This window comes from Castor canadensis, chromosome 6 (assembly GCF_047511655.1).
Source record: "Castor canadensis chromosome 6, mCasCan1.hap1v2, whole genome shotgun sequence".
NCBI classification, from domain to species: Eukaryota; Metazoa; Chordata; class Mammalia; order Rodentia; family Castoridae; genus Castor; species Castor canadensis.
In genome coordinates this window covers 117,886,443-117,902,407 of record NC_133391.1, presented here as the reverse complement: position 1 = coordinate 117,902,407, position 15,965 = coordinate 117,886,443, and the positions used below count along the sequence as shown (strand labels likewise).

The following is a 15,965-nucleotide window of genomic DNA, read 5'->3' as shown; positions in this document are numbered from 1 at the left end:
ATCCAGCAATCCCAGTCCTGGGGATATACCCAAAGGAATGTGACTCGGGTTACTCCATAGGCAATTGCACACCCATGTTTATTGCAGCACTATTCATAAAAGCCAAGTTATGGAAACAGCCAAGATGCCCCACTACTGACAAATGGTATTTATACCCAATGGCATTTTACTCAGCTACAAAGAAGAATGAAATTTTGTCATTCTCAAGTAAATGGACGGAACTGGAGAATATCATCTTAAGCAAAGTTAGCCAGGCTCAAAAGGCCAAAAATCGTATGTTCTCCCTCATATGCAGACTTTAGACCTAAAAGAAATGCAGTAATATGATTGGACATGAGCCACCACATGCTAAGGGACATGTACAGGAACAATAGGGAAAGGTAGGAAACCCAAACCTTGGAAGTGTTTGATGTGCCTGCCCACTATAGAGGAGCTAATAAAGTAATCTTAAACTGAGAAGAGGCCACTATGGGAAGGTGACTGGGAAGTAGTGAAGAGATCTGGTAGAGATGAACCAATTCGGGTTGTAATACACCTGTGCATGGAAGCAATGTTAGGGATCTCTCTGTATGGCTATCCTTATCTCAAACTAGCAAAAGCACTCTTTGTTATTATGGCTTATGTCTTCTCTTCAACAAAATTGGAGAAGAGGGCAGAACAGGTTCTGCCTGGATGCAAGGGAGGTGGGGGAGAGAGGGAGGGGGCGGGGGGTAGGAGGGAGTGTCGGAGACAAGGCTCCCTTTGTGAGCCATTCTGTCTTGACCTTGCCCTGGAACATTTTGCGGTTGTTTGTCCCAACTTCTCCATCTCCAGCACAAGATGGCGCCGTCCCTGCTTCTCTTCCGGGAGTTTACCTTGCCGCCGGCGCGAACGGTCACCCTATCAGAAGTCCTATAGCAGAACCAGCCAACCAGCCTGCACCTCGTCATACCCCTCACTCCCTCAGCACATAAATACCCCTGTGTGAACAATAAAATTTTGCAGCTTGATCAGAACTCCTGTCTTGCTGTCTCCTTCGTGTCTCTTGTCCCTTCATTCTTCCCCTTCTAGGTTCGCTACCCACGCTGATGTGTCCTGCAGGACGGGACAAGGGAGAAATGGCCCAAATAAGTATACACATATGAATAGATGAATATATAAACCAAAAAAAATAAATAAAAGAGAAATAGCAGAGATGTAAAGCAAGAGTTGGAAGGTTAGGCAGAAAAGTTAACAGTGAAGTTTTACATCTAAAGGGGGCTTATTCAGGAAAAGTAGAAAGTAGGGAGCAGATGGCAGTGTCCCGGTCTTTGTAATGAACTTACCTTGAAGTTTATGGTAAGTTGTTTGCATGCAGTATTTCTCCACTTGGAACTGGCAGTCCCTCGTATTTTCCTCTTCTTTATGGGATGTACTGAGGATTACATGAAAACATCAGTGCTCTGGCTGCTCCCTAAAGGGCAGACATTATTGATTGCCTACCCAATATCCATCCTGTGCTTCCTTACAAAATCCTAATTTTGTACAGAAAACCACAGTAGCTATGAGTAAGAATGCTTTACAGTATAGAGCACACCCTGGGCAGGGCCTTTAAATGAGATGAAGGAAGCCAAATCCAGTTGCTAAGGTGGAAATGATTGTTCCAATGACTTTAGGGCATTGTTTTGTTGCTAATTAATAATTTTTCTGTCTAGGAATATACAGATTGTATATTTCAGAGGTAATATAGCAATGTTCTTTGAGCATATGTGATTTAATTATGGACCCAAGGATCGTGGACTATGAAGGAGTCTTTCAATGTTATTCTATTGAAAGGGTGTTAGAAACCACAGGCCATTCAAAATGGGACTGCTTCCCAGACAGAGATTTTATTTCTGGTCATGGGTGGAGATGGGAAATTAGGGGGGAAAATCTTCTCAAATTTATTGGCCTAAATTCATTTACAACCAATCAGAGCTTAATAGGCTCAGGCCTTAAGCTGAGGAACCAGAAGGGCTGAGCCTGCAGAGCTACTGACTTCCGTTCTCGCTTTGCAATGGAACCACCACAGTACACAAGACTGTCCTGTGAGGTAGGCAGCACCAACATACAACTTCGGGTTACTAAGCTTTCCTGTCTGTTGGTCACTGGAAATCCCCTCTTAGCACTGCAGTGAGGCTGAGTGGTACACCTGGTGGTCACGGCAATTGGCATTAGGGAATGTGCTAAACCCCTTGAGTTGCATGCAGGAGTGTGAGGTCCTGGTCCTTCTGGTGTGGCAGGATAGCCTGTAGATGACTATGGAGCATTGCTTTCAATATTCTGGATCCCTCTTAGAGGATGCAGTCTTCCTCTTCTAGCACAGAACACACTCAGAAGCTTTTGTAGGCACAAATAGAAATGAACATCAGGAAAGCCTTTGAAGATATAAAGAAATTGAGCTCACTGTCTAAGAAGATATGCAAATGAGTCTGAGAGGTCCCATCCAGTTGGTCTTGGAGACAGTAGGAAGTGATTATAAGTTTCACAAATTAGGAAAGTATTGTCTGACTTATCATCTCTCGAAATTTCTCTAGAATCAGGAAAATAGTCACTATCAACTCTGATTTGATGCCATAGAGAACGACAAAATGAGAAAATAAAATGAAAATTGCAGTTTTATTGTGTGAAAGTCAGGCCTATTACAGTCATATAAGTGAGCTGCTCACCACTTAGGCCTCAGGACCAGGTGACATGATCGATGAGGGTCATGTGTAGCACTTGGTGAGATAAGACTGGCTGTAGGTCACTTGAGTTCAACCAAAAAAAGCTGGGATGGATTGATTGATTTTGATGAGACTGAGGCTTGAACTCAGAGCCTCGTGCTTGCTAGGCATGTACTCTACCATGTGTGCTCTCTATAGCCCCAGGAAGCTAGGATTTGTGTGCTCCATATGTGTTCCTATCTGCCAGGGACAGTTTTCTATGATACAAATACTTTTAAGAGAGCAGTGATGGGGAGACTAATGCTCTACCTATTAGTGGGTTAAATTTCTTGAGGACAAGGCATTTGGCCCAGCCTTCTGGGCAACTCTGCCGATGAAAAGACTGGAATTGCCAAGAGTAAAAGCTAGCCAGGAAACCATCCCACCACCATTAAACTGATGACAATGACGACTAGTCTTTTATTAAGGTTTGGTCTGTGCCTGATATTGTGCAAGAGATGTACATAGTTTTTTATAGTTCCCTCAATTACATTATGAGGTAGACATCGTTATTTCTATTTCACAGATAGTTTAAGTAATTTTTCCATGTCATAATTGATAAGAAGCGCGGCAAAAAGGCAAACATTGGGTCAATGTGACCCTGTAGCCAGAGTCCAGAACTCTCCCTGCACTGGGCTGGGTGAGCAAGCCTTCATTCAGGACACCCTGAAATTCTGAAACCACACTCCACGTTCCTGCTGGAACGCCAGGGTGACCTATGCATTTAGTACAGACTTGGAATGAATGGGGGGAGGGGACTCCCAAAATTCACACACAGGCTAAGGAAGCCTTACAGCTGAACTTCACCAAAGACCTGGCTGGGCCCAGCACTTCTCTGTTTCTGCTTGAATTCTTTTTGCCACAGAGTGGTTTTGGAGAGACAGACCTCTTTCCCTGCCAGGCTGGCACACACATCAGCCTGCAAAACAAGGTGTCACTCTCTCCAAGTAAGGGTGGAGTGTCTCTGAAGCATCTCCAGTTCAGGCTTTGCAGCTCCCTGCAGGAACTGTGTTTTTCCAGGCGAGATCAGTCAGCGGGGCCAAACAAAGTGGTTCATGTTAGACGGGAGTGTTGCCAATAAGATAAGAAGTTGCTATCAGATTTCACCCTTGAAAGTTCTTCCTCCCTTTTTTCACTCTAGGACTGATTCATCTTGAGTTTCAAGATAGGGAGAGGTGGGGGTCATGAGGAAATTTATAAGGCTACTTCCCAGGGCAATTTCCAATGTTTAGCCATAAATATTTTCAAGAGGGAGAAAATCAGTTACTCTTATCTTTAACTACCCTGCACACACAGGCCCTGGAAGCAGAGAACTGGGGAAGGCAAGGGAGTGTGGGCAGAACAAGCTAACAGGACAGCCACTATTTTCCCTAGGGAGGAAGGGAGAGAAGGCAGCTGTTGAACGTGCCCGGTACTACTCCTGCCCTCCCAATTTGCTCTTCATCTCCCTGGACATGTATGTTCTTACATTGCCAGGCCCGGATCCATGACAACAGTTTCCATTTTCTCCCCATCACCCAAGCAGTGAGCAACAAAGGAAAGACGTTCTAAGAGCCCATGAAATGTTTTTATTGAAACTGCTCTCCAGAGAAAGATTGAGGAAGCGATTTAAGCAACCTTATTACAAAATAAAAATGTATCCTCTGACTCCATAACAGGAAATGTGAGAAGGAGAGACAAGCCTATTAAAAAAGCACTAAAGAAAGACAAAAAAAGGAAAGAAAGAAAAAGAGAAAAAAACGATTTTGTGAAAAGACTGGAATAAAGAACAGATGTGAAAAAGAAGCAAACACAGCATGATACTCAAAAACAACCTTTGCAAACTGTGCATATATGTATATATATGTTTGTATATATATGTATATATATATATAATATATACTGTTGCCTTCTTTGGATATTATGCATTATATTCTAAATATCCTAATTAAAACAATTTATCATGCTAATTAAAAAGATTAATCAGTGGCATAGACTCACTGGGAGGGAATATATCTTTCCCATGATAGTTTATAAGAACATTCATTCCCAACTTCATATTGTTGACTGTGATATGAAGATATAAAGATATTTGGCAATGCTACCAGGAAGATTTCAGATGCTTTGTATTTTTTGAATAACACTTGTTATGTTCAGTCCTAATTTAATGACAACTATGTAAATCAGCCCATTGATGAAACTGATTAGGAAACAGATACAACACAATACAGCTACATTTCCAGATTGGATTTCCTCTTCTTCTACCCCCCCACCCCCAAATTGTCTGAATATTTTGCTGAAGTTGAAGTGAACAGGAAGTACCAAGCTCTCTGTTTTAGGGAACTCATTTTTCCCAGCTCTGTGTGGCTTTGACATTGCTCATTGATGGCTATCTTTCAGTAGATTTTCCAGGCATTTTAGAACTCAAGGATTTAGTGATTTTTTGCATGACACCCACCTCCTGTATTACTATGTGCAGCTGTTCGGGGATGCCACTGTACAGTGGGCTGGGATGGACAAAATATTTGAAATATCAGAGTGCAGCAAAGCAAGGACTCATTTATTTCCCAATAATGTTTATCCCTTAGGGCTTGGTTTCCTTCTTTGACTCTAGGAGCTCAACTTTTCCCCTGTGAGAAGTGAGGGTCAAGGGTAAGTTGGGGAGACAGGGGTCTCCACCTGCTGTGTGCCCACCTGCTGGAAGTGGAAGTTGCAAATGATGTGGCCCAGGAGAGGTGGTTATGGGGCCACATCAAAGCTTGCCCCTTGCTGTGTTAGTTGGGGACTGGCAGGGAAGGGAGAGAGATGAAGGTGAGTGGGAGGAGGGGGGTGGATAACAAATTGGGGATGGGGTAATGGAGTGGGGAAGGAAGTGAGCAAGGTAGACCTTGGGTGGCATATAAAGAGGATGACATTAAAAAGCTAGACATTGATCTACCATTTGATCCAGCAATACCACTCTTGGGGATATACCCAAAAGACTGTGACACAGGTTACTCCAGAGGCACCTGCACACCCATGTTTATTGCAGCACTATTCACAACAGCCAAGTTATGGAAACAGCCAAGATGCCCCACCACTGACGAATGGATTAAGAAAATGTGGTATCTATACACAATGGAATTTTATGCAGCCATGAAGAAGAACGAAATGTTATCATTCGCTGGTAAATGGATGGAATTGGAGAACATCCTTCTGAGTGAGGTTAGCCTGGCCCAAAAGACCAAAAATCGTATGTTCTCTCTCATATGTGGACATTAGATCAAGGGCAAACACAACAATGGGATTGGACTTTGAGCACATGATAAAAGCGAGAGCACACAAGGGAGGGGTGAGGATAGGTAAGACACCTAAAAAACTAGCTAGCATTTGTTGCCCTTAACACAGAGAAACTAAAGCAGATACCTTAAAAGCAACTGAGGCCAATAGGAGAAGGGGACCAGGAACTAGAGAAAAGGTTAGATCAAAAAGAATTAACCTAGAAGGTAACACCCACGCACAGGAAATCAATGTGAGTCAATGCCCTGTATAACTATCCTTATCTCAACCAGCAAAAACCCTTGTTCCTTCCTATTATTGCTTATACTCTCTCTACAACAAAATTAGAAATAAGGGCAAAATAGTTTCTGCTGGGAATTGAGGGGGTGGGGGGGAGAGGGAAGGGTGGAGTGGGTGGTAAGGGAGGGGGTGGGGGCAGGGGGGAGAAATGACCCAAGCCTTGTATGCACATATGAATAATAAAAGAAAAAAAAATTTCATGATCGTTTCAATAGCTAGAGGAAAACCCTTTAATAAAATTCAACATTTTCATTATAAAAGGCTTCATAAAAAAAAAAAAAGAGGATGACAGAGCTCATCTATGTAAGGTGTGGCCTCATCTACTGATAATGTATAGGATGCGGGGGTCCCAGCTGAGCCTCCCAAAACATGACTGCAGTTGTATAGCTCTCACGTGGTATGTGAATTCCCCAAATCCCAAAGCCTGGGGAAGAATAGGTGCAGAATCTGAGCAAGGCTTGACTAGTTGAATTGCCCAATTCCTCTCTTCAGAAGCTTTTAAAGTCCTCATAAAAATCAAGGCTGCTAGCAAGGCGTATTATTCTTCCAGGCATGTTTGAGTCAGAAAGATCCTGAATTTTAAAAATAAAAACTGCTGCCTTGCTTAATGTATTCACCCTTCTAACGAGCTACCAAGCTGAGATTGTGCTCTGTCCAGCCAGTGGACATATATCTTGGATGCTGTGACACATGCATACAAAGTCAGGATAATGTCTAGGAAACTTGAGCTTGCAGCCTGCGCAGAAGCTGCCATTGCTGCATAATTCCTTCCAGAAGAATAGAAACCCAGGCTCCAGGCAGCAGTACAAAGTCCCCAAAGAACACATTGCCATTTATTTTCTGTGTGATTATTTTCCATTGCTCACTGTGCAAGGGTGTTTTGAACACTGTCTTACTTTCTTTTCATGTCCCTTCATTTACTGAGTCCCGGGAGACACTCAAAGTCTCCAGGCCACTCTGCAATAAAAACTCAGCAACTTTGAAGGATACAGCCTGAAGCTTCCCAGACGGCCAGGAAGTTCTGCTGACGGTACTAAAATTCAGGAGCTTCATCTAGCATGCCAGGCAGGTGTGTTTATTCAGCAGAGAGAAAGCCGGAAATGTGTCCTTTGAGGATGGCTTCTCTTCTTCCTGTGGGCTAAAGACTTTGTGTATTTTGATCCCTGACTTTGTCACTTCTGGAACTCTGACCTGATTTGTGGGTGACTCCCTCAGACTCCTTTGCATTGTTGCAGGTAGGGATGAGCCCTTGCAGCAGGCTAGGGATAAGCCCTTGCAGCAGGCTAGGGATAAACCCTTGCAGCAGGGTGGAGGGCCCTATGTTCTGTGATCTACCTTAAATTTGAGAGCTATTGAATGGCTCCTGAGAGCAGGGTGACAGAAAACAGTCATACTTCAGTCCCTGATCTGTAAGAGCGAAGCACTGTCCAAATGTTTGCAAAGCAAAATAATGTTTGTCCACTAAAATATACTTCGTAGACCTAATCTCAAAGGCACAGAGGCTCCTGGAGGAAGCTTGCATGTTACTGGTTATATTTCCCCATTCCTATGAATTTCTGAACTCTAAATAAAGGTTACCTTGGTGCATTTAGAAATCCCTCAGTTTTATGCGGGGAAAAAGGAACCCTCTTACACTGTTGGTGGGAATGTAGACTAGTACAACCACTCTGGAAAAAAATTTGGAGGCTACTTAAAAAGCTAGACATCGATCTACCATTTGATCCAGCAATACCACTCTTGGGGATATACCCAAAAGACTGTTACTCCAGAGGCACCTGCACATCCATGTTTATTGCGGCACTATTCACAATAGCCAAGTTATGGAAACAGCCAAGATGCCCCGCCACTGACGAATGGATTAAGAAAATGTGGTATCTATACACAATGGAATTTTATGCAGCCATGAAGAAGAACAAAATGTTATCATTCGCTGGTAAATAGATGGAATTGGAGAACATCCTTCTGAGTGAGGTTAGCCTGGCCCAAAAGACCAAAAATTGTATGTTCTCCTTCATATGTGGACATTAGATCAAGGGCAAACACAACAAGGGGATTGGACTTTGAGCACATGATAAAAGCGAGAGCACACAAGGGAGGGGTGAGGATAGGTAAGACACCTAAAAAATTAGCTAGCATTTGTTGCCCTTAACGCAGAGAAACTAAAGCAGATACCTTAAAGCAACTGAGGCCAATAGGAGAAGGGGAACAGGTACTAGAGAAAAGGTGAGATCAAAAAGAATTAACCTAGAAGGTAACACCCACGCACAGGAAATCAATGTGAGTCAATGCCCTGTATAGCTATCCTTATCTCAACTAGCAAAAACCCTTGTTCCTTCCTATTATTGCTTATACTCTCTCTACAACAAAATTAGAAATAAGGGCAAAATAGTTTCTGCTGGGTATTGGGGGTGGGAGAGAGGGGGCAGAGTGGGTGGTAAGGGAGGGGGTGGGGGCAGGGGGGAGAAATGAACCAAACCTTGTATGCACATATGAATAATAAAAGAAAAATGAAAAAAATAAAAGAAATCCCTCAGTTTTGTCAAAATCAGTGGTTCTAAAAACTTCAAGTGTCAAATCACCTGGGCTTGTTGACAGTGGCTTGCAGGGCTCCTCTGCCAAGGTTTCTGATTGAATAGATAGGTCTTGGATAGGCCCAAGAATTTGCAGTTGTAACTAGTGCCTGGAGTTGGATAGTATTCTCCAGTCTTAGCCCATTTAGGCTGATTTAACAAAATACTCATAGTCCTGATCACTTATAGACAACAGATACTTTTTTTTCACAGTTCTAAAGGCTAGCGAGTCCAAGATAAAGGTTCTGGTGAGGGCCAACTTCCTCATAGACAGCTGACAGCTTACTGTAACTTCACAAGGCAGAGGGATGAGGGATCTCTCTGAAATCTCTTCTATAAGGGCATGAAAATCTCAAGACCTATATCAACTCTTACAGGCCCTGTTTCCCAGTACCATCACATTACGGGTTCTGACATCAGCATGAATTTGGAACACAGCCATTTAGACTAAAGCATGCCCCAAATTCATGTTCTTCCTGGGATCTCAAAATGGAAATTATTTGAAAATAGGAGACTTGCAGATATAATTAGTTAAAATGAAGTCATACTGGAGTGGGGTAAGCCCTTAATCCAGTTTGAGTGGCATCTTTCTAACAACAGGAAAAGAGACCCAAAACTAGAGATAGTGGAATGCCATGTGTGGGACAACAGAGGGACAGATTGGAGGGATGTGTCTATAAATCAAAGAATGCAACAATTTCTGGCAACAACACAAACTAAGAGAAAAGCTTGGAAAAGATCCTTTCCTGGTGCCTCTAACAGAAAGCACGGCCCTGCTGATACCTTGATTTTGGACTTTTAGCCACCAGTACTGCACAATAATAAATTCCTTTTGTTTTAAGCCTTTAGTTTGTGTTAGTTTGTTAGGCAGCCCAAAGAAATTAACACACTGATGGCAACACTGAATGTTGATGGCTCTGAAGCTACCCTTTGAGAACCACTGATCAAAACTAAAATTAGCTCATCTCTTTCTTCAACTCCTATTTTGCCTCATTAACGTCAATGATAAATTTTCTTTTCTGAACTAATTCCTATTTGCATCTGCCAGCACCTGCTTAATTCCCTGAGGATAATTCTCGCCAGCTCCTGTTCCCTTAATACTTCCCTGTTTCTTTTTCCTGATCTTTATAGCCCTATTTAATCTCTGGGAGCTGGCTTCTGCTATATTGTGGTGAAAAAAAAGACCCTCTACCCCTCCTCTCCATAGGGAATTGTTACTTCCTGTGGTTGAGTTTTCATGCCATCTAGCAAAAGCCAAAGTCACAGGGAGTGCGAAGCCACTGCAAGAGCTATGAGGTTGTGGAGAGATGGCGTGGGAGCGAGAGGATTTGGGCTTCAGGAAGACAAGCATTAGGAGGGATTTACCTGCCTTCAAATATATGAAGTGTTACTGTGCACACGACGCAGACAGCCTGCATCCCCTCCAAGGGGGCGCCAAAGGAAGGCAGGCTTAAGAAGCAGACTCAGAATTTTCCCAGGTAGAAGGTTTTAAGCCATTGGAAATGTCAAGGAAGAAGTTTTAGAGCAGACACCTCTTCATTAAACTTGATTTAGATGGGCTCCTTTCTGGAGCCAGGTAAATGAATGATACACTTTGGAGGTGCCCTCTGTTCTTTGAGGCTACAAACTTGCAAAAGAAGAAAAACAATACTCATTTGGGCAACTGATTAACTTGAAAGAACAAAACACCTCTCTGTTGTAGTTGTGAGTCTAGATGAGGAATCTGCCTGTATTTTTTCTTTTGTATTTTTACTTGAATGCTTGGAAGACACCCTTTTATGTTAATGAATCAGATTGGAGAAGGTTTGAATTTTTTGGCAGTACTAGGGTTTTGAACTCAGGACTTTGTGCCTAGTAGGCAGGCACTCTACTGCTTGAGCCACCCCTCCAGCCCTTTTTGCTCTGGTTATTTTGGAGATAGGGTCTCACTTTTTGCCCAGCCTGGCCTGGACCTGGATCCTCCTATTATTTTATACTTCCTGCTGTAGCTGTGACGACAGTTACAGGTGTACACCAACACACCCGCTGAGATGAGGGGTCTCCCTAACTTGTTTTTCCAGGCTGGCCTTGAACATGATCCTCTCAATTTCAGCTTCACAGATAGGTAAGTGTACAAGTGTGGGCCACAAGCACCCAGCTAAAAGTTTGATTTTAAATCCCTCTGGCATTATCTAGTCTTCTCAAGTCCAATTTAGCCACCTGCAGGATGATAAGACAAAAAATAGGGCATATTTGTTTGCTATTGCTATGTAACAAATTATCACAAGCATAGCAGCTTGAAACAGCCTTATTCATATATTGTGTAATGGTTGGTGTGGGTCAGGAGCCTATGCATGACTCAACTGGTTCCTGCCTCCAGGGACTTTGAGGCTGCCACCACCGTGTGGGTGGGCCATGTCCCTTTCTGGAGTTTGGGGTGCTCTTCCAAGCCCCCAGTGGACTTCAGTTCCTTTTACCTGGAGAGTTGGCGGTCAGCTGGGGGCTACTGTCTACACCTCAGACCCTCTGACAACAGGGTAGCTTCCTTCCCCCGGGTCAGCCGGAGAAACCCTCAGTTCATGATTCGGTTATGGGAAGGCCTCTCCATCACCTTCACCTTGCTCTCTACTGGCTGGAAGCCAGTGCCAGGCTTCACCTGTGCTGAAGGGGAGGGGATTGTACGTGGATGTGACTCGTGAGTCATTTCAGGACTCTGCTACCTCAGGGCAGTTGGGAAGGGGCTGTTCTACTCCTTTCCTCCTCAAGGCCCAGTTGCAGGTGTGCCTGGAACTCAAAGGCTTACATTTTTTTAGGGACTTAAATGTAAAAATGCGATTCCACATGAACTGCAGAAAGTAAGAATGATCCTGAGTTTTCATACCACTTCTACTCTAAAGCTCAAGTGTTAGAATTTAAGTCCTTTAATGAGGACTGTCATACTAAAATTTATGATTTTCTAGGCCCTCTCCCCATTTTTTCTAGGCAGTGGGCATAGAAGGTAGACCCTGGAATCAGACTGCCTGGGTTCACATCTTGACCCAATATTAAGTCTATAGTCGTGGGCAAGTCATTTTCCCTTTTGTGCCCAGTTTTCCTCATGTATGAATGGTGAAAATTCTAGCACTTACCTCAAGAAGTAATGGTGGGGATGTGCTGAGTTAACATGAATAAGCACTTAGAATAATTCCTGGCAATGCACATGTCAGCTATTACAGTATTTGGGTTAGACTCCAGATGTCACATGATGCCACATGCATGACACTTGCATGGGCATTCTTAGGATTTCTTGGCTTGCAGCTGTGGCTCTGTGACTTTCTCTTCCAGTCAGGGAAGAGTTTCAGAAAGCAAAGAAAAGTGACGTTCTTACAGACACAAGGCTAAATGAGGCCTTAGTTTTTAAGAATTCAATTATTTTATAAATTTCAATTCTCAAAACTAGTAATAATAATAATAATGACAGCTGAAATTTGTTGAGCATTTACTGTGTGCTGGGAATTCTCTCAAGTGCTGTGACATGATTATCTCATTTGGTCCCCACAGCGCCCCCATAAGTAGGTTCTGTTATCTCCTGTGACAGAGGAGGATCCTGGCTTGGAAGTTACTTACTTAACCCAGCTGGTTAGTGGCAAAGCCTGAGATAGAAAGGGATGGAAGCAGCAAGACCTAAGAACTATTTTATTCCGTGCCAGCAGCTCACTCCATAACTTACATGTTGGTACATTACAGTCAAGAAATGCTAATTTAAGAGGGCCAGATGTGGTGATGCACACCTGTAATGCCAGCTACATGGGAGCCAGAGGCAGAAGGATCATGGTCTGAAGCCTGTCCAGGCAAAAGCATGAGAGACCCTATCTGAAAAATAAAGTGAAAAGGACTGGGGCATGGCTCAAGTGGTAGTGCACTGGCCTAGCAAGCATAAATTTAATTCCCAGTACCATCAAACAAACAAACAAACAAATAAGCAAACAAAAAACTAATACTAGAGACACACAAAAGGAACAAGAACCCATGAGTTCTTTTTTTGTTTGCTTAACAAAGTGAATACTATAAAGGCAGAAGGAGAGAAACAATTCAGAAGACACATATAGAGAGCTACCGGGCACCTGTGACACAGCAGGCACTGCGGTGCTCCTTACTCACCACTGTCTCATTTAATCTTCAGGAAGCCCTGTGGAGGGCTAGTCACACCACCTTCTTTCTGCAGATGAGACATTGAGCCTCAAAAACTGCTAGGGAGAAATGGAGCAGAGTTTAACCTGGAGTCTTTCAGGCCCCTATGTCGTCTGAGTGGTGAGCAACTGAAGAGAGGAAAGGAACCAAGTGGCACCAAGGATCTCAGAGTGAAGAGAAAGCAAGTCCTGGGAGGAAGGGGAGCCCCGCAGGCAGGCAGCAAGGGCCCCATCTGTCCTGGCCAGCTGTGCTGTACCTCTGATGGCAAAGGGCTTTGCTGAGGCTCAATTCAGCCAGTCACCAGAGCAGGAACACAGGGAGGCTTCCCAACCACTTCAGCATGGACTTCTCCATTGTCTCAAGTAAAACTTGCCTTGTTTGGAGAAAGTGAGATAATCTTTGACACCACTGGGTGGGTGCTATAATACTTTACGCTTTTTATTTAACAGATACCCTAGCAGGAAGGGTTTTGGGGGGTAGATGGTGGGGGGATCTAACCGATGTACAATGTAATTCTATTTTAAATTGTCACAATGAATTCTCCCCTGTACAATGAATATATCCTAATAAAAATGAGGAGCGGGGGAATGAACAGATCCCCCAAGGCGTGGAGGACAGAGAAGTACAAGGAGATGAGCTGCTGGCCGACAGGGAGACAGATGAGTAACAGGCACTATCTGGGACACACTGTTGTGGCCTTATGGATAAGGAAACTGTTCAATCCTGGAGTCCCCAGGGATCACTCCAGAATGCTATTTCTACTGTGTGTGTGTGTGTGTGTGTGTGTGTGTGTGTCTGTCTGTCTGTCTGCCTGTCTGTCATGTTGGGGATCCAACCCAGGGCCTCACATATGCTAGCAGGCATTCTACCACTGAACTCCACTGCCAGTTCCTCAACTTTTTTCACTCTACTGCTAGAACTTAGACAATAAGTGAGTAGATAGAAGACATCCTGTTAAACACAGCCTGGAGTGGCCATGTTGGATTACCAGCATTTCTTATCCATTCTCCCTTTTCTTTGTTGTTTATTGGTGGTACTGCTGGTGTTTCTACTTCTGCTGTGTCATTACTATTAAAATAAGGATGAAATCTGTACAAGGTGTGGTCAGTTCAGTGTGAGTTCTGTTGAGAAAATTTTCTGACTTGAGACGCCACTCAGATGTGGCGGGACAGGGCAGACGCTCTGGTGCTGGAACAGAATGGGGTGGGAAGGAGTCCTACATTTCAGCAATAAGTGGGTGTTGACTTTAGAGGAGAACCTATTTTCCACCTCTCAAGTGCAATGGAGGTCAACATTGGCACCAGGCATGGCAGGAGGGTGGAGACAGAGGTGGGGGTGTCCTTTCCTATGTCTGTGTCAGCAGGCCTGCAAGAGGCCTTGACAGTGGACTCAGGGGTTGAGGGCACAGATTCTGGAGGCAGATTGGTTCCTATGGCCTGAGATCACTTGGTCAGCCTCTCTTTGCTTCAACTTTCTCACCCATCAAATGGGGAGTGGAGGATGATAGTAAGGTAACCACAAGGGCCCCCTGCAGTGATTCAATGAGCTTGCACGTGAGTACCTTTGTAGTAAATTCTCAAAACATTAACTCAGCCTAGCATGGCGATGCATGCCTGTAATTCCAGTACTCAGGAGGTAGAGGCAGGAGGATTGTTGAGTTTGAGGCCAACCTGGACTATATAGTGAGACCCTGTCTCATAAAATCAAACCAAACAAAAAATTAACTCTTCATATTACAACCCTTATTATTCAGAGGGCGCTGAGACTCAGCAAAACCAACAGAATCAGACAAACAACTAGAAGGTAGTAAATCTGCCCTCAGACTTGGGAAGCCACCTCTGGGGAGTCGCTACCCTCCTGTCCTTCCGAGTTAAGGACTTGCACCTTGGGTGTCTGTCCATGTTGTCACTGAAGCATATATTATGATGAGAGTGTCCAGAAGAGGTGTCTTAAAAGCACCCTTATTTCCCATTTCCTGGCTGGGTAGGATTTGGCATGACCTCAGGGAGCATGTGGGACTCCTGCTGGGAAGGTCAAAGGTCAATTTTGGGAAGGTCGAAAGTCAATTCCCTCATGATCCTGGTATCACTGCAAAAGGCCCCAGATGAACAACCAAGAATCACATCAACCCCATGCTGAAAATGACTAGTTTTTGACCCTTGTAGACCCCCAGCATATTCTAAGTGGGATACATAGCTGAAAACAAGTTTAAAAGCTGATTCAGAAGAAACCAATAGGTGTATCCTCAAAGAAAACAGTTGATTTCATCTATTTGGGGAAAAGCATTTCAGCATAAAGATGCCTAAAACAGAATGATTAGCTCCTTGTAAAAATCCAGCTTTTTTGTGGGAATCAGAAGAAAAAGCAGACAGGCAGGTCTACTGATGGCCTGAGATAAGACGGAGGGAGGAAGCAGGCAGCCCCAGCATGGAGCACTCACCCCTCCTGCTTGGAGCTTATCATCAGGAAGAAAGGTGGAAATGATTATTGCTGGCTGGCTTTCAGCTGAATGCAAAGAACAAAGTTGCTGGGTTGCTTGCTTTCTCCTCCACACGACAGTGAAAGACTGCCCGTATACCACAGGCAGATACAGGGCTGCTTGTGCCATCCAGTGTCCATTGGTTTCCAACCTCTTGTCAAACTGCAGTAGGCCATGTGCCCCTTCACCATGACTATCCACATTTGCAGGGATCCAGGTGGGGTTTGCCTGAACTCCACACTCACCAGACAGCTTTCTGAAAGAGGAGAACTAGCCAGGGAAGGTAAGTTTTGGCAGCTGCTCTCTCAGAGGCTGGGCCAGTCCAAGCTGGCTCCAGAAGTGGTGATGTTGGATTATTAATGGTTCTTCTACTGCTGCTCAGTTGCTCTCTTTCTCTTTGTTGAAATTTAAAGGTCTGGAAAAGACCTTTAAAGGTCTGGAAAAGACACCCTGCCCAGGGCAGAGAGCAGCCCACAGCATGTCCCCAGACACCTCAGCCCTAATCGCCCTGATCTCCTCCATCAGCAG

The 15,965-nt window shown here is 44.1% G+C and overlaps 1 long non-coding RNA gene across 1 annotated transcript; it reads right to left on the bottom strand.

Annotated features, from left to right (window-relative positions):
- Positions 1 to 695: 695 nt before the first annotated feature.
- Positions 696 to 15,675, bottom strand: LOC141423916 (uncharacterized). The gene is made up of 4 exons (XR_012448676.1): positions 15,399 to 15,675; positions 12,929 to 13,014; positions 1,305 to 1,393; positions 696 to 1,074 (listed from the first exon to the last, which is right to left on the bottom strand). It is a non-coding gene; the product is annotated as an uncharacterized lncRNA (long non-coding RNA).
- Positions 15,676 to 15,965: the final 290 nt, after the last annotated feature.